Source organism: Anser anser (genome assembly GCF_964211835.1).
Source record: "Anser anser genome assembly, chromosome: 22".
Classification (NCBI taxonomy): domain Eukaryota; kingdom Metazoa; phylum Chordata; class Aves; order Anseriformes; family Anatidae; genus Anser; species Anser anser.
This window is the reverse complement of record NC_139743.1, coordinates 2730752-2739944: the sequence shown is the minus strand read 5'-3', so window position 1 is coordinate 2739944 and position 9193 is coordinate 2730752.

Genomic DNA, 9193 nt, shown 5'->3' with positions numbered 1-9193 from the left:
GTAATTCGTTGATTCAGGACAAAATTATTAATCTCCTAGACACGTTAATGTGGGGAACATTGCAGGAGGCAGGACAAAGGGAACTGTAGGCAGAGGATAGATGTAGCAGAACCAGTTCCAGTAACGCTGGACCTATCTCTCATGCTCATCTTTGATGAATGGTATTCACAGAGCACCTTCATTTAGTACTCCATCAGCTCCAAACCCTCTGTGCACAGCAGGCAGAGACGATTTAACATTTTTTGGGGGCCACACAGAGGTGCTGTCTACATTTCCATTCCCCGCTGTTTAGACAGGAGCTGGCATCTTCAAGTGTGGGGGCTTGGGGAGAAATAATTATGGGAATAGTGGGGGACGGGTGATGTGTGAAGGAGAGCCTCTCCCTCTGACTTGGTGACTGAGAAGGTTGCACTTACAAAGTACCCCCCACGGGGCATGGGATGCTGAGCTGCAGCCAGCCCAGCCTGAGGAACCCCCGAGAGGCCAGCGCTAGCCCGTCTTCTGCCTTCGTGAAGGTGGTGGGTCAGGGCACCGTGTGTTCAGGTTTTCTGGTGTCTTGTGATAAAGTTGCTTGCTCATCTAAGCCTTAGCGTAGGTTCAAAAATGTCCTTCATGTTTATTTCCTCTGTCATACTTTAGTTTATGTAACGTTGATAAATGAATGAATAGCTGTTGCAGGATATAAGTGGGTACGTGTTAGATAATTATAAGCACATTAGTGGAATGAATTATGTATACGGTTATAAGAAATTATTGATCTGTTGGGTTCTAATCATGCAATTAGTCATCAAACGATCTATTGCTCCTTTGTTAACCCCTTGCCACCTGCTTGCAAAGGGATTTTCTGGGTAAGTTGTGACAAGTCGAGGTAAATGTTTTTACTGAAGTCATGTGCTCCCCTTTGGAGCTCATGTTAGCTATAGTGAACATGTGTGACTTCTGTAGGGATGCAAACGCCAACAGGTGAATAATTAGCATCTGTATGGTAACAAATCTTCCTGACGTGTGATTGACATTGAAATTGCTGGCCCTAAACTGCAGAGGCTCTCAGGTCAGAACTGAGGGGGCTGTGCATGGCCCGTCCTGCGCCCTGAGCTGGTGCCTTGCTCGCTGCAGCTGCTGACCTGCACACAGAGGTGGCTGTGTGCTGAGCTTGCTCTGAGTTTGCTTATGGAAAAGCTTCAGGCCCTGCTTCCAGGGACCCCAAAAGGTTTGTGTTGCTTTCAGCAGAATAATGCAATTCCGCATGTTTTATTAACCATAATAACCACAACTCTCTAACAATTAATATAGCCACATACAGATTTTTTCCTGACTTTCCAATTATTTCAGCTTCTTGTACAGCTGACAGAAAATACATTTTAGCATAGTTAGCTTGCTCGGTGCGCAACGAGCCTCCCAGTGCATTAAATACTGGTGCAGGCACAGTGACGAACACGCAGCCCACGCTCCCAATGACCATAACCTGCAGTGAAACTCCATAGGCTTGGCACGTGTTTTGATTAGCTACTTGTGTTTCTCCAGAGCTCTCTTAGCCCAGATAAATCCGTAGCACCCACCTTAGGTCACATTAAAAATTACAGAAACTATTCAAGAGATTTACTCTCCATAAAAAATGTGTGACGGTTATGCCAAGTTGTTGCATTTTTCTGTCTTTTTCTTTAATGGGTGCTAAAACTGATTGACTCTCCAGCTTTAGATGACTCCACAGAATATTAGTTGGGGTGGGATTGATCCCCCCCCACACACTTTTTTATGCAGCAAGCACCTGATGACTTTAAGTTACGAACTTTGAGTTAAATTATGAACCTTTTAGTTTTACGTTACAAGAAGTATCTGAAACCTGATTTGCTACATCAAACCACATTAGTTGTGTTATGTTATTTTCTAAAAACACATTTCAGAGAAATAACTCCAATCTGTGTTGCATTTTATAGAGCAAAATAATTGAATGGCGGCTGTTTGTAATTTTAGCAATCTCTTAACCTTAATCATATTTAATGGCTTTTCTCTTCAGGCTAACAGGAGGGGAAAAAAACATATTTCAGCTCCATTATATAACAGCACTACAGTAATGCACTCCTGTCTCTGGCAGGCACTGTAAATTCCTGCTTTCTGAATTGTTGGTTCAGGACAATCATTCAGCAGGGAATTACTTTCTCATCTATGAAATAAATGAGATGTTAAACTAGTTTTCTGCTTCCTGTGGTACAAATGTGGCAGTGTGCAGACCTGTGGAAGGCAAAAAAAAATGCAGAGCTCCCATTATGTCAATAGAGAATGTTGAAAAGAACCTGGGGTGAGTCGATCAATGAAATATCTGGGCAAAATAAATAAATCCAGCAAAATCAAAGCAGACAAAAAAAAAAAAAAAAAGAGATATGCTTGCAAACAAGAGCACTCGCGAACCTGGATGCTCCCCCGTGTGATTTGCCAACTTTTGTAGGGAACTAAAGGGAGGGAGCGGAGTGTCGCTTGAAGGGTAGGAAGGGGCTTTGGTGCAGCTCTCGGGGTGCGCAGGCTGCTCGAGCCCTGGTCCTGCAGGTGCCCGCTGGGCAGCCCCGGCCCCAAGACTGCGAGACTTGGAGAGCTGAGCAGCTTTGCATAAGTGACAATCAAAATCAAGACTGATTGGGTTACTCTCTGCTACTGAGTTTAGAAACCAGTGTGTCTTGAAAAGGCTTTTATAAAAATTTCTGTCCTCTTCTGGCTTTTAAGGTGGAATCTGTTGGAGTGATGAAGGGTTTCATTTTCTTATTTGTATGTTTTTTACATAGCTGACTGAGTTAGAAACACTTTTGTGATGTTTCTAATTAAAATTTCAATTGCCTTTGTAATTGAAATATGCTTCATGGATGAGTATATAGAACTTCTTACTCGCACATGATTGTTACCCAGTGGTTTTTAGAGATTTTCACTCAAGAGTAATGCAAGGACCAGACAGCACACCGATGAAGTTCACAGGTATTTGCAAAGAGCCCAGCTCCCAATTCCAAGGGTGACCCATGGAAACAGCCATGGAGTTGCATATAGATGCAGTTGTCTTTTATTTGTTTAGGTTGTGTGTGTGCCTGGAGCTTGGGGATTCTATTGGGTGACAGAAGCATCCTGGAGAAGAGCAAAATACTCAATGTTTCTGTAATGAGACTTGTCTGTCACTGGCAGCAGTCCTTAGAGGTGAAAGAGCGAAGAAACAGGAATATTTGGAGCACAAACCAGCCAAAGTCCTGCTTTTCCTGAAGCTACTGCGGTCTGGAAGGAAGCCTGCTAAAATATCCGGCTGTCATTGCAGAGCTTGAATAAGGAAGGGAAAGGAATTAACTTAATAGCTCGTATTTGTGGGACTGATTCTGCCACCCCTTACTCACACTATATATTACTTCTGTTCTCAGGGCAGTTCTGCTGAGAATTACTGTGCCACCAGGAGGAATAAACAACCATTATGTCTCAGCACAAGGAAGGTGGTTAATTTTTCCCTGTTGGAGCTCTGTTGCTCTGAAACACTTTCTCATTGTACTCATGAAAAGTATGTTAGTATAATTATGGATACTGGTCCAGGCAGCAAATGAAAGGCATGATGGTGTTTAATCTAAGTATGTGTGAGGTCACCTTTCCTCACTCTGGCATGGAAGAAAGAAGTCCATCTCTCTTTTCCCTAAAATCTGGAACTAAATGAGTGGCAGAGCAATATCCATAACAATGTGCAGAATTCTGTAAGAGATGGCAGACCTGAAAAGAGCGGAAAGAAATTCCCCTGAATTTCTGACTTCTCTCAGTTGGAATATTAATGCTGTTTTAACAGTATTTTAAATTCTATTTCTATAGATGGATTTTCTAAAATGATGGCATTAAAAAAAGAAGACTGCCCCCGCCCCCAGCAGTTTCTGGCTCACATCAGAGGAAGCTGCTCAGGAGGTCTTTGACATACAAGACACTGTAATGGCTCCTGAAATCAGCCCCTGCCGTAGTGAAGTCACCATCCAGACATGCACAGGGCCGTGCCCGTGGGCTGTGGAGCCCAGCTCCATGAATGTACGGCAGAGCAGGCAGCGGAGGAGAACAATTTGGGTGGGAGAGGACTGTGGCTGTGGCTCTGGGAAGTGGGACTCCCTGCCCATTGCTTTCAGCTTATTGGAGAGTTTATGAATACGTTTGCAGGATGTTGAGGGTGGCTGGAGCATGGACCTGACCCCACATTGTGCAGCATGTCGGGACGGTGCCAGGGGATGGCCGTTGTCCATCCTTCCCCAGCTGCCCACAGGAACAGCGAGGTCCTCTTGGGAAAACAGATCATCGCCTTCCCTTGCTGTGAGGAGGAACAGGTAGCACACTTGGCATGGTTTTCTCCTCCTTTTCTGGGAGACCCAGGTGCAGTGACTTGCACATCAGCTGCAGGATGTTCCTGCCTCTCCTAACGCTAAAGTTCAGACTTAGATGTACCTTTGTGATTAGGTAAGGCCTAGGGAGAGCTGAGGGGAAAAACTGTTCCAAGCTTCTTGTGTTCTTCTTTTCCTAGAACATTGAAATTTCGGAAGATAGCTCATATACATGAAATTCTCCCTGTTTGAAGAAAAGTTTTCCTTACAAAGGAAAAATCATTTTGTCCTGAATTGCATGCTGCAAGTTATTTTCTGATTTTCTAAAGTGAAATGCTAGCGACAGAAAATCACTTTGAAAGGAGAAAGTGCTTGCAAGCTCCCCTCCGTGCTGTTCTGGGTCAAGGACTTTCTCATGTCCTGCTTGTGCAGCACAGGGTACAAACGAGCTTGAACTTGGCTGAGCTACTGGGGACAAGTCAAGCGTGATGGTCTGCAACAAAGAAATCCAAACAGGGCTGGCTTTCAAGGGTAATGCAGTCGGCTTTGGAGCCATGTGTCCCAACCTTCAGGCCACCTAGCCTTGGTATGCTGGGGTCTCTGGAAAGCTAGTTGAAAATCCAGGCAGTGATCTGCAGAGGAAGTTTGAAGGCAAAATGTGAAGCAAAAGTGTAGAAAACACATCAGAAATGGTGCTAGGTGGCTGGACCCTCCTTAAAAGCAAAGTGAGTTGTCATTCAGGCTGCAGGCACTCCTGGGAGAGCAGCAAGGGCTGCTGCACCCCTGCTCCCACTGGCTGCCTCTGCCTTCCCTCCAGGCCCCTGCTCCTGGCAGCACCTCAGCGTTCAACAGCATCTGATGCTTTGCTGAAGGAAAGTGATAATTGCCTTTTTATTCATTTCAATAGCATCATGAAACATTAAAATCAGATTTGGTTGGTCACATGGGAGTGTCATCCATCAATGACTTGGTGTGCAAGAGCGCTCAAGAGAGTTTCTCCCACTGCAGGCAGAAGGCATTATTAAGGAAACTAATCATTAAAAAAAATAGTACAAATAACCTAGTTGTCTGGTGAGCCTAATGGCTTTATTTTCCCGTTCTCCAGCATAAGGAGAGCAGTCTGGGCTGCTTGAATCTGCCTCTCCAAGAGCCTAATTGTTTTTAAATGTCTTTGCTAACCACTTCACATAGAGCCCATAAATCTGGTTTGGGGTAACTGAGAGCCAGGCTTCTGAGATCCCTTTTAGGATGACACATTTGTGTGTTAATTAAAAACATGCTTAGGAAGATGTAATCCTTCAGTCTTTAAACGTGTGGCTGTTTGCTGTGCTGGAGCAGGGTCTGGGTGTTGGGTTTCTGTCCTCTGCAGCTGAGAGCGATGCAAATTATCCTGAGCAGAACAATGACCACCTGCAGGGGTCGGCAAAACAAATGGTCCCAAACAAGTACTGAGGCGTTTTGTTCCTTGATGTGATATATCTGCCCTTATTTTGAAGACGTCTTTGGAGATTTGGTGCTTGCAGCTACTGCGTGTACAGCCATGGTTTGTTTTCCTTCCAAGTCATTCCATCATGATTATGACGACAGAGAAGGTTGCTTTATTTAATGGTGCCCTGTGGCATGACTGCAACGATCCTCGAGCTCCTCTGCTATTTCCAGAAATATTATTTCCTGGAAGGTATGTTCTTTGAAGCTAAACTGCAAAGAAAATCTGAAGAGAGAAAGATGAAGGGAATAGATAAATATATTTAGATTTTGAACAGCAGAATAATATAAAATGAAACAATAGAGGAAAACAATGAGAGGAGAGATTGAGCCTGCCACCTGACTATCTCCAGATAATGGAAAGGTGTTTCTATGCAATCTACCACTGAGGACTTCGTCCACATTAATTACAAATTATTTAAATACTTAAATATGTTTTGTAATGAGAGCAGGCTGGAAAAATGTGGATGCTTTTCCCAGACAAATTATGGTTTCTGTAGAATATCAGAAGTATTCCGATGCGGAAATACTGCTGGAATTCTTCCTCGGAGCTGCTTGGCTGTCACCTGTTTTGGTGGCTTTCTCTGTGGTTCCACAGTTCCTGTGGTTCCCGTTCCTTGTGGGCTGGTAGCAGTGTGTCGTGGCTGTGGCACATCACATGAAATTCAGGTCTGATCAGGGATCTAGCTGTAAAGGAGAAGAGGTGCATGGTGGAATTTCAGCATAAGAGCATTTTGATGCCATGTTTCTGACAAATTTGCCACAGAAAATTGCATCTTACTTGAAAAATGTCCTGTAGATGAAAACACAATTTTCTATTAAAAACAACATTGATTGAAGGTTTCCAAACAGTCCTCCTGAAACTTCTTTGGTTAATCTGCTGCCTGATAGAATATTAGGAGGTACTACTTGGAGGTCATCATGAAATGCGCTATCCTTGTTTAATCCTCTTTCCCTCCCTCAGTTCCTTCCCATGGTGTCACTCCAAGCATTGCTGCCTCTTCTCCATGCCCTTTATGACCAGGGAACTTTTGCATCCCATTTGAAACAAACAAACAAAACCACCTTTGTTTTAATTTCAGAAGGGAGAATTAGTTAAAATCATCACCACCACCACTCCATGCACACACACACTTTCCTAGAGGAACAAATTCAGTGTTAACAAATCATCATTTCGTAATGGCTAAAAGTCCTCTGCACCTGCATTGCTGAGCGCAGAGATGCACCACAGGAGCAGATACAGGTGGTTTATAGCTGCCACAGTGGCACATACTTCTAGCCCCTCTGGGCCTGCTGAATGAATGCCCAGCTCCTTGTGAACTCTCACCTAGTGGAGGAACAGGCACTTGGCTGCTCCCTGTGTCTTACTTGCCTGCAGGCACATCCAGCTGCCCTCTGCACATCGCTCAGCATCCAGCAAAATGCAGTTGGTATGCTGGGTCCTGCCTCAAACACTTGTGCTGGGAAGCATGTGCTCCTTTTGGGTATTTGGCACACAGAGGAGACCATATCTCAGGCAGCTAGGGGACAGCTCTCGTTGGAAAAACAAACCCTCTTAAAGCCCTTTTCTGCATTTCCTGAGCTGGGCATCAGCTGGCAGACTGCTTTGACTCCAGTGGGGCATCACAGAGGTACCGGACTGACGGTCAGGGTCTCCCGCAGCTGTTCCCCAGCATGCAGAGGGACCTGCAGCAGTTCCGTGTCTCCTGCTGCCACAGCTTGGGACCGCCAGGCTTGCAGTGCTGCTTGCGGAGTGTGGCAGACAGGGGTTTCAAGAGGACATGGGCAGAGCGTTGGCTCCTGCAGCTTCCCACCCAGCTCTCCTGCCCGGAGAGGAGCACCCAGCTGTTTGGGCTGCTCTGATAACACTGCATTTGTTTAAAAACCACAGATACATCCTTTAATTAAATTTGGCCTGTGTTTTCCCCTGTTAAATTAAATGATGTCTGAAATGTGTTGTGACTTTGAACCTTGGGCTGCATTTAAACTCAAACAGCAGGAAAATATCTTTTTTTTTTTCAAACTACATGCTGAATTTTCTCCTTCTTGGAAGCTGAAATATTAACTATATCTGTTTCAACACAATTTTGTTTCAATTGCCCCTTTACCTGAACTGTGAGATGAAGCTAATGCAAAGGGATATAAATCAGGCACGACTTCCAAACAGTTTTCTTTTAAGCAGCCTGTTATACATTAACCTGCAAGACGACATGTTTTAAGAGAACCTTGTTCAGTACCTCAGAAAAGTCAAATTAACATAATATCTGGAAAAGAACAATGGGGATAAAAAAAATGTTAGTCACTGTTGATTGAACAGGTAAGTTTCAGTGTCATGATCTGTTGAATATTCATACTATATTGTTTTTGACATTTAAGAACTCAATTATCAGTTGACTAATCAGTCTTTTACAGTACGTTATTTTTGTGATGGAAAATGAAGCATTGATAAGCCTCAAGGGGAATACTATTCAGTTAGGCTTTTTAATATTTTTTTGGTTGTTTTTTTTTTTTTTTTAAATAAGTTTTTTCTTTTTTGCATGGATTAATGCAGCACTTCTACTAGTGAGCAATAGCCCTCTAGCATGGAGGTTAACTTTTACCCAGGCTTTCTAGCACAAGGTGATTTAGATTCAGAGTACTTAGAAGGATGAAGCCCAGGGCCAGGAAGCTGCAGGGGCTGGAGCAGCAGGCGGGTGCATGCAGCGTGCCCTGGGGAACGGGCCAGTCCAGGTCCCAGGCTGAGCTCGCAGATCCCCAGCCTTTTGACTGACACAGTCTGGGACAGGTACTGCTGAGAGCCTTGGATCCTGTGCTCTGCATATGCGTGTGTACGTGTGGGTGCGTGCGCCAGATCTGCACCTGGTTTCTGCATGTTGTGACAATTCCTTTCCCTTTTTTGTGGCAACCTCGTCTGCAAAGTCATCTCAGCAGCCTCCTTCCCCCGGTGTTTATGTGAGCATCTCACGCAACGGGGCTCCTACCTACCTGCCTTGTAGCCCCCAAGCCGTACTGCAGGACTAACTGACAGTAATAGTGATTAACACCAGGAAATGGTGGCTAACGAGCGCTTCATGCTGCTTTCTTGTTTTCTGCTCGGGGAGGAATCCCAGTGCTCAGGCAGGAAGAGTCATGACCGCTTTCTCTGCTGATCAGGGACAGGATGAGGTTACCCACAACATGTGCGGCACCGTGCCCACACTCGGCCTCGCTCGGGCTCGAGGCAGAGAAGAGGCAGCACGGCAGGGATGGGGAGCCCTCCGTTGCCCCCCAGCCTTGCACAGCCCCGGCAGAGCAACGGGGACGCTTCCACAAAAGTGTTCACCCCTTCAGCCGTATGCACTTTGCCACCTCCATCTATCATCTTCTCCTTGCCCAAGGACAGTAACATTTCT